Here is a 16364-nt window from a genome sequence, read left to right as displayed (position 1 = left end):
TATCTGCAGCACTCTATTTCTCTCTCAGACATAGCTACCGCCACTGGTGGAGATCTGCCTCTCACCGACATGTGGTAGCTACATGAGCAATCATATTGCTGTGATACTGTTTCATTGATACAGCTGTGCTATTGCAAACTCACTAGTGTAGACAAGCCCTAAGAGACAGTCCCTGCCCTGAAGAATTTACACTGAGAATAGCTGAGACAGAGCAAGAATGGAAAGGGATGTTATACCCACTTACAAATGAGGCCATGAGAGGAAGATTCAGACTTACCTAGGATTGCAGAGGAAATCTGTAGCACAGCTAGACACTGAACCCAGATCCTTTCCAGGCCACTACCTTAATTTTAAGCCCATCCTCACTCTCTGTAGAATAGGACAAATTGCCTTGTGCAGAGTGGTTCCCAGGCCAGTCTTCAGTCCTTCACTAAAATTATGTGCATTACATAGTGCACAGAGAGATTGCCACAAGAGTCTGGACACTTTGGAATTTAGGAATGCCTATTGATCCATTGTTTGGCTAAAGGTACTGGAAACTATTATAATCATTTTAATTTTGTTCCAGTTGTTCGATCCTCTTCAGTGCACAGCACCATTCAGCACAAGAGAGTGACGGGAGACCCCAAGGAAACATTTCTGGCTTTTGGATGCAGAAATTTGCTCATGATTCCAGCTTAACATGGAGCATAATACACTTTTTCTAATCAGTGCCATTGACATACATTTGTGAATGGACTTCACACCAGTGGGTAACTGGTGTAGCTCAGCTCCACAACACTTCCTATGCCAGTGGCTACAGAAAGAAGTGTGGTACCTGGGCACATTGGGCATGGGTCAGCAGGAAGTTCTCCATCAACATAGGTATCTTTGTTAGAGATTCATTCTGATTATAGCACCTTTGTGCCATCAGAATAGTGCCAGGGACATTAACTATGTAGACAATCTGCCCCATAAAGTCCTCTGTACTAACAATGTTTATGCTATGAGAATGAATTGATGCTGCACCATCAAATTGCTTGGATCTTCTTTAGATTTTAGTCTCCTGTTTATTACACCAGTGTATTCATTGCACATGCAATAATTAACCTCACTGCCTAACATTTTATTATTAAGTTTTCAGCATATGCTTGGAATGATTAATGTTTATTGCTGCATGCCCTTTGGGTGATCTGCTAGGTGACAGATACATTCCAGGCAGAACATTTTCCATTTGGGTGCACACTCAGTAAAGTGTATGAATCTGACAATACATTTGCACTCTCTATGCACCTTGTTTAGTACTTCCCTTTCATATGCCAGGAAAATGACCTTATCAAAAAAGAATTCTCCCAGAGTAGCCATTGTTTTTCATATCATTGGGGAAGAGCTGTGCATATATTTTCAGACTCATATTGGGTTGGATTCATCCAAGCGCTAATGGATAAACAATTGTGTTTATGAACTTTAGTGAATAAATTGCATTTGCAATATTAAAATTTGAGAGTAGATGAATGATTCATAGTTCTAGTGATAATTACCAGTAGAAAAATAGCACTGCATAACTATTCCCTTGTGTTTGTGTAACAAGCTGATGGTTCTGCCTGTACCACTTCTGAAATGTGGATGATTTGATGAAATTGTACCATGAAATTACTGTCTCCACTATGTGTAAGTAGGTTTGTGTCTTTTTTTTCTTCCAGGCAAAAGACATGGTTAGAGATCAGTTCTAAAAATCATGTATTGGGGTCCCTCAGCATACTTTCAAGTCACAGACTTTCCTTCTGGCACCCTCTGAGTTTTGAAACTCTCCTGTCCCACCAGGTAGCTCCCTCTGAATGCAGTATTGATTCCTCAGATTCCCCAGTACCTACACACTTACCCATCCCAGAATCAGTAGTTTTCAATCACTTTGTGGACCCCTAAATAATTACAAATGGATATGCAGAATCCTTTGGAAATCTTAAACAGTTTGTGGACCCGCAGAAGTCTGTGAAGCACAGGTTGAAAGCACTATTCTATGGTAACAACAGTTTTTCATGGATTCCTTAAACATAGTCTGTGGACTGCCAAAGACCCTAAGTGACTTATTGAAAGTAAAATGCCATCAGATAATGGGTTTGCTCTGGAAAAAAGACACTTCCTCCTCTTGTGTCAAGGGAGCAGGTGGGGGGGGGGGGAGGGGGGAGGGCAGGAAGAGGTGAAAACTGGGAAGTGAGCCATTGTGCACTAGATTAGGATTAGGAAGGCTGCTGCTGAAAGCCAAACTAACCAGTAACTTCTCACTTTGGGGTGGAGTTCTGGGATGGGTAAGTGTGTAGGTACTGGGGAATCTGAAGAATCAACACTACATTCAGAGGAGCTACCTGGTGGGACAATGAGTTCCAATACAGAGTGGGTGCCAGAAGGAAAGTCTGTGACCTGAAAGTGTGCTGAGGTACCCCAGGATTGGGCAGTGGCAGCACTACATTCAGGCTTCAGGAGCTTGGAATACCTCTGATGTCCAGAACAGAAGGCTGAGTCCCTTCACAGCAGTTCTAGAGGGTGCCTGAAAGCAGTACTCATTAGGAACTGTGACAACTTGGTCTGTCAAATGCTAAATAAGGTAGAAGGGCAATTGATTCAGGGGAGAAAGGAGGTTGATAAAGTGTGTGGGAAGGCCTAATTGGGTGATGTATTGGTGCTGGGAAGAGGTAATGTGAGTCATCTTTTCTTCTTTGTTAAATTACTTTGTAAATTATCGCCGGGGCAGCTAACTTCGTGCTTTGGAGAATCATGGTTCAGCTTCCTCCCAGCCAACATGTTTGCACAGGAAGCAGTGGCCCTGCAGAGACCACTATAGCTTCATATCTTAAGCCTCAATCTTGAGAAACCCTGCCTGGCTGCATCTCCGTCCTCTTCCTCATCTGTGTGGCAGCTCAGAGAAAAATTACAAGCTAGCCATAAAGCCCTTCATTTGCAGAAATCTCTGTCAGTGTTTGCCTCAGAGGCTTACTGTGACCCTCCACAGAGCCACTGGCCCTTTACTAGAAGCAAAGGTCACAGTCTACTGAGTCATTCTCAACAAGTCCATAGTTTGGGGTAAAACCCCTCCCTAGAACTCCCTAGGTCGTCCTTCTCAGGGGTGGACTATGTAGTGAGATAGGAAGGATTGCAGGGGCAAGGGGGAACCCAAGCCTGCCCACTATTCCAGGGACACTAACATAGTGGCAACTGTCAGCGTTTCCTCCACTCCCAGTCTTGCAGCATTTCCCTGGGCCATTCCCCAAAATGATCCTCCCAGTAACTTCTCTCTAGTACCTGAGCAATCATTCGGGCTCCTCCACAGCACTCTTTCACAGTCCCAGCCCTTAGCTCTCTCAGTGCACCCCTTCACTCTCAGTCTTTGGCCTCCTCCCTGATGAACCTGATGGTTCAGGCAAGTCTTCCTGTCTTGTTTACGTGACAGCAGTGCCTGGCCAGTTCACTCAGGGAACAGAAAACTATTCACCCAATAGTTTCCTGTATATTTGCCCTCCACCATGCTACTGTAGCCAGCTGCCCTGGATCTGTCACACTAGTCATAGGAAATAACTGCACTTTCGAACACTGCACCTGGCAATTAATTGTCTACACTTCTGCAGTGCCCTATTTCCATTTATACTTGGCCTAGAAGATACAGGAAGGAAATGAGACATTGTCATAGCAGATTACAAGGCAATTTATATATATATCTGCAGGATTTGTTCCCAACTATTCCCAGAAATGATCAGCTGCTTGGCCTCAAGGCTAAACTATTCATCCATTGCTACCAAAACCTTTTCTCCATGAAATTTTTCAGATATATCATCATATTTTGAGGGCAGGGATAGGATCCAGAGTGACCTGGACAGATGAGAGGATTGGGCCAAAAGAAATCTGATGAGGTTCAACAAGGACAAGTGTACAGTCCTGCATTTGGGATGGAAGAAACCCAAGCATTGTTATGGGCTGGGGACCGAATGTCTAAGTGAGGGTATGTCTACACTGCCACCCTAGTTCGAACTAGGGTGGCTAATGTAGGCATTTGAAGTTGCAAATGAAGCCCGGGATTTAAATTTCCCAGGCTCCATTTGCATCTTGCCGGGCACCGCCATTTTTAAATCCCCATTAGTGCGGACTCCGTGCCCGCGGCTACACGCAGCACGGAGTAGGTAGTTCGAATTAGGCTCTCTAATTCGAACTACCAGTACACCTCGTTCGAACTACCTACTCCGTGCCACGTGTAGCCGCGGGCACGGAGTCCGCACTAATGGGGATTTAAAAATGGCGGTGTCCGGCAAGATGCAAATGAAGCCTGGGATATTTAAATCCCGGGCTTCATTTGCAACTTCAAATGCCTACATTAGCCACCCTAGTTCGAACTAGGGTGTCAGTGTAGACATACCCTAACAGTTCTGCAGAAAAGGACCTGAGGATTACAGTGGATGAGAAGCTGGATGTGAGTCAACAGTGTGCCCTTGTAGCCAAGGAGGCAAATGGCATATTAGGGTGCATTAGAAGGAGTATTTCCAGCAGATCCAGAGAAGTGATTATTCCCCTTTATTTGGCTCTGGTGAGGTCACACCTGGAATATTGTGTACAGTTCTGGGCCCCCCGCTATAGAAAGGATGAGGACACGTTGAAGAGGGTCCAGCGGAGGGCAACCAAAATGATTAAGGGGCTGGAGCACATGACCTATGAGGAGAGACTGAGGAATTTGGGTTTGTTCAGTCTGCAGAAGAGAAGAGTGGTGGGGGTGGGGATTTGATAGCAGCCTTCAACTTCCTGAAGGGAGGTTCCAAAGAGGATGGAGAGAGGCTGGTCTCAGTAGTGACGGATGGCAGAACAAGGAGTAATGGTCTCAAGTTACAGTGGGAGAGATCCTATTTCACTTGGAGGGTGGTGAAGCACTGGAATGGGTTACCTCGGAAGCTGGTGGAATCTCCATCTCTAGAGGTTTTAAAGTCTCGGCTTGACAAAGCCCTGGCTGGGTTGATTTAATTGGGATTGGTCCTGCCTTGGGCAGGGGGCTGGACTCGATGACCTCCTGAGGTCTCTTCCAGCTCTATGATTCTATGATTTTGACTGTACGTGTCTTAAAACTAAATTCATTTTTTTCATGAACCCCCTAAGATTTTTGTTGTTATTGTTGTTGCTTACTGTTTGGATGCTAGAGAAAAATTACTACCAGAAAAAGTAGAACATTCTCTAAATAGAATTCTTAGAGACAGACATGGCTGTTAATGAGTCTAAAGGTGAATAAGCAGACCAAGGTTGACATAAGATACCTGCAATGGCTGCCTTGCAGCTGGGAAGTGCACTTTATGTACCCTTCCCCATCAGCAACCAACAGATAGGTGAGCTTATCACCCACTCTGTACCCACACCCAAATTTGGATGCGGTAAAAGGGAAACATGCCAGTGTCACATTACCGAATTGGAGGGAAGCAGCCAGATCGCTGCTGCACCCCTAGGTGGGGGTGTTGGCCCCAGAAATCTGTATGAAAGGGAGCCATGGGGGGTATTGAATGGGAGCTTGTTGTTTTCTGATCCTGTGTACACTGTTTATGTGAGTATATAATGTCTGTGTGTGTAGATCTGTAATCTGTGTGGAAACTGAAGATTTCCCTACATGTGGTTAAGCATTGGGTAGGGCCGAGCCTGTGGAGCCTGTGGACATGCTAATTACCTGTGGAACAATGGTTCTCAATGGGCCAAAGACACACCCAAAGAATGGGGGCTGTCCTGAGAGCAGCCAGCAGGGAACACAGAGAGGCTGAGGACCAGGTGACCTGCTACATACTAGAAGAGGCCAGGAAGGAGTATAAAGAGGCCATGTGGTCGATGCCATTTTGTTCTCAGCTCAGCACTTCATCCCAGAGGCAGCATTGCAGGGATTGAAGAGCCCGGAAGACCTGTGAACCCATCCTGATTGTAGGATGTGCAATAAGAACTTTTAAACTAGCAGCTGCAACATCTCTGCTAGAGCCTGCATCGAGGACTGGGAGATTCGGTGCATGTAACGTACTGTACTTTAATCACCTTACTCTCATGCTTTTCTTTCTTGTAATAATAAACCTTTAGATATAGATTCTAAAGGATTGGCCCAGCGTGATTTGTGGGTAAGATCCAGAGGGTAAATTGACCAGGGATCTGTGGCTGGTTTCTTGGAACCGGACAGAACTTGTTCGGGGTAGGTGGGATTGGGTGTTAGGACCCCCCACCTGTGTATGAGGCCCGGGGCCATCTGGGGCATGGATATTGCTGGGGTGTCGGAGGGGTTTTGCTCGTGAGGCTTCAGGCAGGCAGCTGAAGCGCTCTGTGAGACTGGTTTGTGGCCTGTGTGGAAAGGTCGCCAGTCGGGGGCTGTAAGAAGCCCCGGATTCGAGCAATTCACCCTGAGCGGACGCCCTCAGCTGTGCCCAGACACGGCCCGGTCGGTCACAGCCAGAACTCAGGTTTAACATGTCATCTTCTTTTCTTCCCCATTTCCCACAGAATGCAGAAAAAGGAGCAGGAGAAAAACTGAAGGGGAAATGAAAGAGTAGCTCTCACACACTGAAGGAGCTGGTGGGGAAAAGTGAGAGCATTGGCACCACTTTTTGAACTACTTCTAGTGGAGATTCCTCCTTCCCCTGGTATCTTTTCTGTTCCCATTCCCATTAAAGCCCCACCTTGACTAGGAAGAGGAGTGTTTTCAAGACAGCGGCAAGGAATGATGGTTGCCTTGCTCAGATCTTGGAAGGTGGTTTAAACAATGTTTATTTATGTAGAATACTGTATTAACATTGGTTTCCAAATAATATAAGCAGCCTTGCATCTCACCACTATCCTGTTCTCAATGTAGTTGACTGCCAGCTGTATGGTAGTCTATAAAAGAGATTGACCCCGGGTTAGCATAAAATTAACTGATATTCACCTCAGCATACATGAATGTTTTGAACCCTTTCCTCTGAAACGAGTGCTGACTTTCATTGAACTTTGCTACTGCAGACCACTGCTCTCATTAAAGGTAACAACATAATTTGAGCTTTCAAAGCTTCCATTAAAAGTATTCCACAGACTTCACCTGAAGACAACTTTCACAATATTCACTGAACATTTCCTTTCCTCGGTGTCATCAATGTTCTCTCTAACCTTTTCCATTCATGTACAGATTTTTTCCATCCATGTACAGAGCATATTTTTATATGCACCAAGGCATGAGCAAATGTACACCACCAATAGAAACAAAACCTCGCTGTGGGAACTCTACTAATCAGTTGGGTGGCACTGGAAATCTATCAGTTCAATTAAAATGGTCTCATTAAATCAGGACAAATCCCCATGTAAAACTCTCAGTCTACGTGTCTTATTTCAGGGTAGACTAAACCTGGTCCTGTTGACTTAAACTAAACTGAAATCAGCCTGGGTTAAACTGAAATAAAGGAGTGTCCATGCAGCCTTTTGCACTGGTTTAACCAAATCAATTTTTAATCACATCTAAATTTAATTTAAAGCAACTCTAAACATAGAAAAGCATCCAGGGGCACAGTTCCTTTCTTGTGCTGCTCTCAAATTGACGTTGCAATGTGTTTCCCCATACATATGATTTGTGGCAATCCCAGTCCCCCCCTTGCCCATGCATACCAGGAGCTATGTCTACATTGAATTCCTCTTTCGAGAGAGGAATGCAAATGCAGACGAATGAAATTGCAAATGAAGCACGGATTTGAATTTCCTGTACTTCATTTGCATAATCACATCCGGGCAATATTTCGAAATACCCTATTTTGAAAAAAGAAACGCAGTCTAGACACGGTTATATCAAAAGAAAACCCTTCTTTTGAAGTAACCCTTACTGAGGTTTAAGGGTTATTTCAAAAGAAGGGTTTTGTTTAGAAATAACCGCATCTAGACTGAGTTTCTTTTTTCGAAATAGGGTATTTCGAAATAGCCCCCGGTTGCAATTATGCAAATGAAGTACAGGAAATTCAAATCCATGCTTCATTTGCAATTTCTTTCGTCTGCATTTGCATTCCTCTCTCGAAAGAGGAATGCAATGTAGACATACCCTAAGGATTTAATGCACCCTTGTAGGGGTACAGCGCTGTTAGCAGGCTAGTAGCTAGATTTCCACACTAACACATTTTTCACTTTTCATTACAGTCTTGATGAGGAATAAAGTATTTGTGCCCTTTAGAAAATATGTTTTAGCCAAAGTTTTAAAGAATTCCTTTAATGAGTTTATTTGAACTTTAAATCTTGAAACCTTAAATCTGTGTTACTCCAGTTTAATTGACTTGTAACCATTGGCAAAATCCTTTCAATACTTCCAAATCCACTTAAAATTTTCTCTATTTGTATCCTTTCTTTTAGCATGTCTGTGAAATTAAAAATGATTTCTGTAACTGTTTAATATAACTTTTAATTAAAAACACCTAAAAGTTACAATTTCATAAAGTGAACAAGAAACACGTGAAAATATCCATAGCAAGCGCTTGTCTTCACTTACCCCGAGATCTACATTCTGGAATTTGATCTCCCAGGGTTCAATTTAGCTAGTCTAGTAAGGACCCACAAAATTGGCCACTGATGGCATCTCTGTCAACCCCAGTACTCCACAGTGTCATGAGGAGTAAGGAAAATCAGTGGGGGTATGTCTACACTACCCCGCTAGTTTGAACTAGCGGGGTAATGTAGGCATACCGCACTTGCAAATGAAGCCCTGGATTTGAATTTCCCGGGCTTCATTTGCATAAGCGGGGAGCCGCCATTTTTAAAACCGCGCTGGTTCGAACCCCATGCAGCGCGGCTACACGGGGCACGAACTAGGTAGTTCGAACTAGGCTTCCTAGTTCGAACTACCGTTACTCCTCATTTCACTAGGAAGTGTACCGGACTACGAGGTGTACTGGTAGTTCGGAATAGGAAGCCTAGTCCGAACTACCTAGTTCGAGCCCCGTGTAGCCGCGCTGCACGGGGTTCGAACCAGCGGGGTTTTAAAAATGGCGGCTCCCCGCTTATGCAAATGAAGCCCGGGAAATTCAAATCCCGGGCTTCATTTGCAAGTGCAGTATGCCTACATTACCCTCCTAGTTCGAACTAGGAGGGTAGTGTAGACATACCCTTAGAGACTCAGGATGTGTGGACAGGTATTCAGGCAAGGCCAAATCAACTGTTGAAGAAGACTATTGAGTTTCAGGCCTAGTATAAACTAGTTTTTTTTCTGGTATATGAGCCTATTGCTACATGTTTTGTACAGTGGCAGCCATTTCTTCCCTCCCCTGTGAGGACAAGGTTCCCTTTTGACCTTAAAGTCTATGGCTACATCTAGACTACATCCCTTTTTCGGAAAAGGGATGTAAATTAGACGTATCGCAATTGCTAATGAAGCGGGGATTTAAATCTCCTGCGCTTCATTAGCATAAAAATGGCTGCTGCTTTTTTCGGCACGGAGCTTTGCCGGAGAAAAGCACCAGTCTAGACGCTGATCTTTCGGAAAAGGGATCTCTTGAAATAAGGGATAAGGGATCTTTCGGAAAAGGCTTTATTTTCCGAAAGATCAGCATCTAGACTGGCGCTTTTCTCTGGCAAAGCTCCGTGCTGAAAAAAAGTGGCAGACATTTTTACGCTAATGAAGCGCGGGAGATTTAAATCCCCACTTCATTAGCAATTGCAATATGTCTAATTTACATCCCTTTTCCAAAAAAGGGATGTAGTCTAGGCATAGCCTATGAGTTAATTCATTGAGGCACAACTAACCTTGCTGGGACTATTTGCATTTCTTTGCCCCAAAGGGGTGAAACAAGCCCAATATTTTAAAACAATTATTTGGAAAAGTCATGATAGGTCACTGCTGATCAAAAATCAAGTAGTGGCATCTATGTACAGTAGACTTCCGATAATCTGGCACCTTTTGGACCTAGGTGGTGCCGGATTATCAGATTTGCTGGAGAATCAGGAAGTCCGGTACAGCTGCATGGCATAACAGCTGGCCAGGACATAATCTCCCTCCCTCTCCCTTCCCCTTTCCTCTTTGCCTCTCCTCCATGCTATAACCTGATCCTCCTCTCCCTCCCCTCCCCTTCCCCCTTTGCTGAAGCAAAACGCTCTTCTCCATACTGTAACACGATCCCTCCCCCCCAACCTTATGCTCCCTCTGGTTACAGCCAGCACATGTGCTGAGCGGCAGGCTTTTTAATCAGCTGGTCAAGAGCACTTGGCATTTTGATGCTCGAGTATCGGGAGTGCCAAACAGTTGGATGCCGGACTATCGGAGTTTTACTGTACATTAGAATATCCTAAGAAGAAGACACATTTATAAATGAAAGCTTGAATAAAGAGAAAATTATCTGTGTTTTTAAAATGTTTTTAGACTGTGAACTATGAACATACATACAATATAATGGGGACTAATTTAGCTACAACTACTCAAGAGAAAGATCTTGGGGTCATTGTGCACAGTCAACCTGTGGAACTCCTTGCCAGAGGATGCTGTGAAGAATATGACTTTAACTGGGTTATAAAAAGAGCTAGATAAATTCATGGAGGTTATCAATGGCTATTAGCTAGGATGTGTAGAAATAGTGTTTATAGCCTCTGTTTGCTGGAAATGGATGATAGGAGTCTCATGATGATTGCCCTTTGGGTCATCTGGTATTGGCCACTGTGAGCAGACAGGATACTGGGCTAGATGAACCTTTGGTCTGACACAGTATGGCTGTTCTTATGTTCTTAACATAAAGGCAACAGTTACAAATTACAATGGTGTAGTACATAGTCAGTCTAATCATTACCCAACCATTCTCTGTAAAGGATATGTCTACATAGCAGCATTATTTCGGAATAATGGACATTAATCTAAAATAACTAGTGAGCATCTACACAGCAAGCCCTTTATTTCAAAATAATTTCAAAATAACAGGCGGCTTATGTTGGATTCTGTAGGCCTCATTCTATGAGGAATAATGCCTCTTCTGAAATAGCTATTTCAGAATAGTGCGTGCGGAGACAGGGCAGCCAGAGTTATTTTGAAATAATTGGCCTGCAGCCCTTCCCACAGGTGTGCTGCTAGCTGCTCTGTCCACACTTATCAAAAGTCTGTAGTCCCCCTTCCCCTGCAGACTTTAAAGCTGCAGTCATAGCGGAAAGGGTCCTGCTATTCCTCTGCCACATTGCAGACACTTGCATGGCTGTCACTGCTGCCATGAGCCATCCCCATGTTCTGTTCAAGTCCTCCACAGCTCTAGCCGAGCAGGTTTCCACTGCCCTACCAGGGGACAAAAGAGGTGAGTGCCTTCCTGGTCTGGTGCGGAGATCCTGACTCTCATTGAGGTCTGGGGCGAGGAGGCAAACCTCCAGGATCTCCGCACCAGATGCAGGAATGCTGATGTCTATGGTTGCATGGCCAAAACCCGGGGCACAAAAGGCCAAATCTGCACCCAGGAGCAGGTGCATATGAAGGCCAAGGAGCTCTGCCAGGACTATGCCAAGGCCAGGGAGTGAAGCTCCTGTTCTGGGGCTGAACTCCACACCTGCCCCCAGGAAGCTGCACCAGAGAACACTTGTGCTATTGCTCATGAGGGCTCAGACTCCTGACACCAGAGTGGGACACTCTCCCACCATAAGCCACCACTAGAAGGAAGCTAGGGACATGGACACACAAACTAAGGAGAGTTGCACATGGCACACGAACATGTCCGTATGCTCAAGGCACAGCCCACTCCCAAGGACAGTTTGGCAAGGCACTGGAGTGTCTGCCTCTCACACACACCTCCCCCAATCACCCTGCACCCCTCTCCTCCAGTGGGCAGGGATACAAGTACTCTTCCTGTGGGATGGTGCCACTGCCAGACCTGGCATGTGTGCGACACAGAGGGAAACTCAGGTGGTATATAGCCCTCCTCTCACCCTTAGGATCTCAGTCTGGACAGCACCTTCCCATGTCTTCTTGTCCTGGGATGTGGGGTTAATGAGGCTTCACCCCTAGACATCTGGGCTCCTGTAGGAAAGGGCCCACTGTCTAGGCCACAGATTACCTTGCTCCAAGCACATTCCCTTTGTCTGATCTTCATATTTCGGTCTCGGCTCACAGAAGAGGGCCAGGCTTCAGGCACACTGTCTCCAGGGATGACTGACCTTCTTTCTGTTCTCCACAGCCAGACCAGATGTGAGAAAGTATGGTTTATTGTCTCTGAAAAGGAGGGGGAAAGGAGGAAGGGAGGGACGTGGAGGGAAAGGCACAAGGGGCAATGCACAGGCCCTTAGAGGGGAAGCCCGGGGGAGAGCATCACTGGGATTCTTGCGAGAACCTCTCCCTTTGGGGCTCCTGGATGTGCACAGACCCCTGATGGGCCTGTTGGATGGCAGCCATGTACAGCTGCTCGAAGGCCCTGCTGAGCTGGCCAACCTCTGTTTACCACCCTGGCAGGACATCTCCCAGTTCCTTTCACATATATTATGAAGGACACAGCATGTGGCCACCACTTGGAGGATTTTCCGCTCATCGACATCCAGCCAGGTGAGGAGGCAATGGAACCTTACCTTCAGATGCCCAAAGGCACTCTCCACCACCATGCGGGTCCTGCTGAGCCTGGTGTTGAACTGTTCCTGGGTGTAGTCAAGTGTCTGGTGTACAGCTTCATTAGCCTGGGCAACAGAGCGTAGACTGTGTCCCCTACAATGCTCATAGGCATGTCCACATTCCTGACCCTGCAGTCAGGAAAAAAAGTGCTTCTGGAAGACTCTTGAATTTCAGAAGATGTGGGCATTGGGCACCTTCCCTGACCATCTGACATAGATGTCCGTCAACCGGTGGTCCATGATGGCCTGAAGAACCATTGAAAAGTACCCCTTCTGAATGATGTATACAGATACCTGATGATCAGGGGTCCGGATGGGGATGTGGGTGCCATCACTTGTCTCCCCTGCCCGCAGTTGGGGAAGCCCATGTTGGCAAAGCTGGTGATGATGGGGTCCACATCACCCAGGTTGATGACCCTGTGAAGCATGACAGTGTTAATGACCCTCACCACCTGTAGAAGGAGAAAAACACACAGGCTACGTCTAGACTGGCCCCTATTACGAAATAGCCATGCTAATTTCCAACTTTGGAATAGGGAAATCCGTGGGGGATTTAAATATCCCCCGCGGGATTTAAATAAACATGTCCGCCGCTTTTTTTCCGGCTTGGGGAAAAGCCGGAAAAAAGCGTCTAGACTGGCGCGATCCTCTGGAATAAAGCCCTTTTCCGGAGGATCTCTTATTCCTGAAAGTAGGAATAAGTTAGTTTCATGAATTAAGTTTTTGCAGGATATGGAAAGGTGCCATCTCTATTTGCATGCTATAAAACATTGCTAAAATGTATAGGAAAGGGAAGAAATATTCTGAAGATTAAAAACTATAAATTTTCATATTTACCTCATTTTATGTAATAATTTCCTGTTTTATTACTTTTATGATGACACAATTTACAATACATGGGCCCTCATTCATAATGCATCCAACTGTCTATTTCTTTTTAATATAATTTGATCACATTGTATAGAAGATATTATAGCCATTATTTCAAAACGTTAATATCATGGGGCAGAATAATGTCAGTTTTTATTAAAATGTTATTAATACCCACTCATTTTATGTCTTTACAGGAAGAATTCCAGAATATTAATGGCTCTGCTCTTATCTGCATACTACACACTCCGTACTGTAGACTGTTAAATATATGAATCAGAGGTGAAGCCAATAATCTAATATTAAAAATAACTTGTGATTTAAAACACAGAAGAATTGTGAGATCTAGATAACTTTAATATTCTGTGTTAAATAGCATCAACTAAAGTGTGACAGACATTCAATAAAATTTAATTGACACTTAACATTATGATGACTGCAGCTTAAAAAGGGTTATTTTTCCTACTCCTAAAAGGAAAGCATATGGTTAAATTGTGTTCTTTGTGCAATACTTGCCATTCATGACATCCTTACATTTATCTTACATCTGGACAGATTACATGTAATCAATGAGATGGCCAAGGTTTGTGTGTAAATGAGAGCATGTGAATAATTCATAATGAATAATTTATCAAATGCATCACAGAAGAAATTTAAAAATTTTGCATGTTTTTTTGTTACTAAAAGTGGTTAAGAATGTCTTTAGTTAATAGCTGTTGGTCATTTGGGGACAGTTTTGTGCAACTATTTGAAATTCAAACTATTTGTTTTATTGATTATTTAGAGAAGTGATGTGGTATTGTTTCTTTTCCTCAGTTGAGTGACCTACATTAAGTAACCGTGATGTTCACTGCTTAAGTTACTTGCAAAAGATCGGCTGGAGTCAGTATCTGAGTTTTAACTGATCAGAACTGAAACAGTATGGGCCTCCGCATAACAAAAGAAAAATTTTTAACTGCTCTCACCAGAGATTTTTGTAGGAACAGTTTCTCAAACTAACCAATACCATCCCTGCTTCTAAATGGAATTGAGGACCATACAATTCACACTTTACATTGTTGCTAGTTAGTTAAGCATTCTTGTGAATATTCAGGCATCCAAGCATAGCATGTGAATTGTGCAAAATTTTGAGTTAAACTAACAGGGGTCAAAAAGACCTAGATAAATTCATGGAGGATAGGTCCATCAATGCCTATTAGAAAAGATAATCAGAGATAGTGTCTCTAGCTCCAGTTTGCAAGAAGCTGGAAATGGATGAAAGCAAATGGGTTGCTGTTGGAAGACAGAATACTGGGCTAGATGGTCCTTTGATCTGAAACAGTATGGGCGTTCTTATGTAGAAGAAGAATCATTTGCTTGAATAATTGTGCAAAGCAAAAATAAAAGAAGAAATACAATTAAAGAAAATCTCTTAAATTTGAATGAATATTCATTGAATGATTTTTTTGTCATTTTAGTTTTAAACTATAGCTATAATTTTAGCTATAACTTTAAGCATACAGCATGTCTAGTTTGTCTATATACATTAACACACTATCTTCAAACCATGAATCAGAAGAGAAGTGCCTATGGAAAATGTCTTTTTTATGGAAAAATGGGAAACAGAAAATGCCAGTTCATAATTTATTTGCATGTTAACAAGACTCCAAGACTGGCCACAAAGTATTACCTGGTTAATTATATCATTGACTAAAATGACATGAAAACTGAAATTTCCATGCTGTGTCCAATATTTGCTAAATATATCTTTATTAGATTAAATATATTAATAATTAAAAAATAAGCTGGAATCACCATATCACCAACTTAAATATCTGTGTACTATTCATGTCTTAAAAGTCTGTATTACAAGACATAATTTTTTCAATATATTAGTGCAAAAATATATTGCTAGATAAAGCATTCTTCTATAATATCTCTGCATGCCTATCTTTTTATTATTGTGTGATGTCTAACATATATTACATATATATTATCCCCTGTACATGAAGTTATTAATAACTTGTTTAATAAATTCACTGATCAATCATGATCTGATGGACAGCAGAAAAATCATTTTTCTTTTATCATAACAGAAAAGAAATGAATGCATATATTATAAAGAGAAATACTGGAAATGAAAATATAGAGGTTAAAATACAATTTGGTAGCCTTATCCTTTTATTTCTACCTCTGAAGACTGTAAAAGACTATTCAGCTATACCCATTAATAGTATTCCCAATCAATACTTTTAGACAGAGAATTTTGCAGAACAAAATGCAATGAATTGTAAATAGTCAACTACTTTTGTCTATATGATTGACAGGATAATGGTAAAAATTAATAGTTTCCTTTTATTGAAGGTAAAAGGGTATAAAAATACAAGACCTGAATAGTTTACTGGTTCAGTTGCCCTTGTCTAGTAACAAAGAGCTATGAAACTCAAGAGATCAAGAAGTTCACCATACTGCTAATTTATTCTACATTCTTGTACCATCTTTTGAGCATTGTAGCTGCTGAGACAACTTACATAACCGCTTCGAATGTGGATTATTAACATGACTATTTGTGCTTCAGAGTGACACACAAATAAAGGAATAATCCTAGATTTGGGCAGATGACAGCAATATGGTCAGTGGACCTGTAGCCAGAGGGCCTATAGTCCATGGAGTGAGGGTAGGGATGTTAAATAGTGATTAATTTACTAGCTGAGTACTAGCTGACCCCACAGAGAGAAAGAGAGACTCCAAGAGGAGGCAGAGATAAGTCACTTCTGTTGAGAAGACCAAACTATCTCAAAGATTATGTAACCAGTTGAGTCGGTGTTAAAGACAAGATTTCAAATTGCCTGTTTGCTGGCTCTGGCTGCATGGACACAGAGAGGGATCTGTGCATCAATGTATTTGCAATGTTCATATTCAAATGTTTGTAAAATCATAGAATCATAGAATCATAGAACTGGAAGAAACCT

Source organism: Pelodiscus sinensis, chromosome 2 (genome assembly GCF_052426305.1).
Source record: "Pelodiscus sinensis isolate ZL-2025 chromosome 2, ASM5242630v1, whole genome shotgun sequence".
NCBI classification, from domain to species: domain Eukaryota; kingdom Metazoa; phylum Chordata; order Testudines; family Trionychidae; genus Pelodiscus; species Pelodiscus sinensis.
This window is presented reverse-complemented; position numbering follows the sequence as displayed.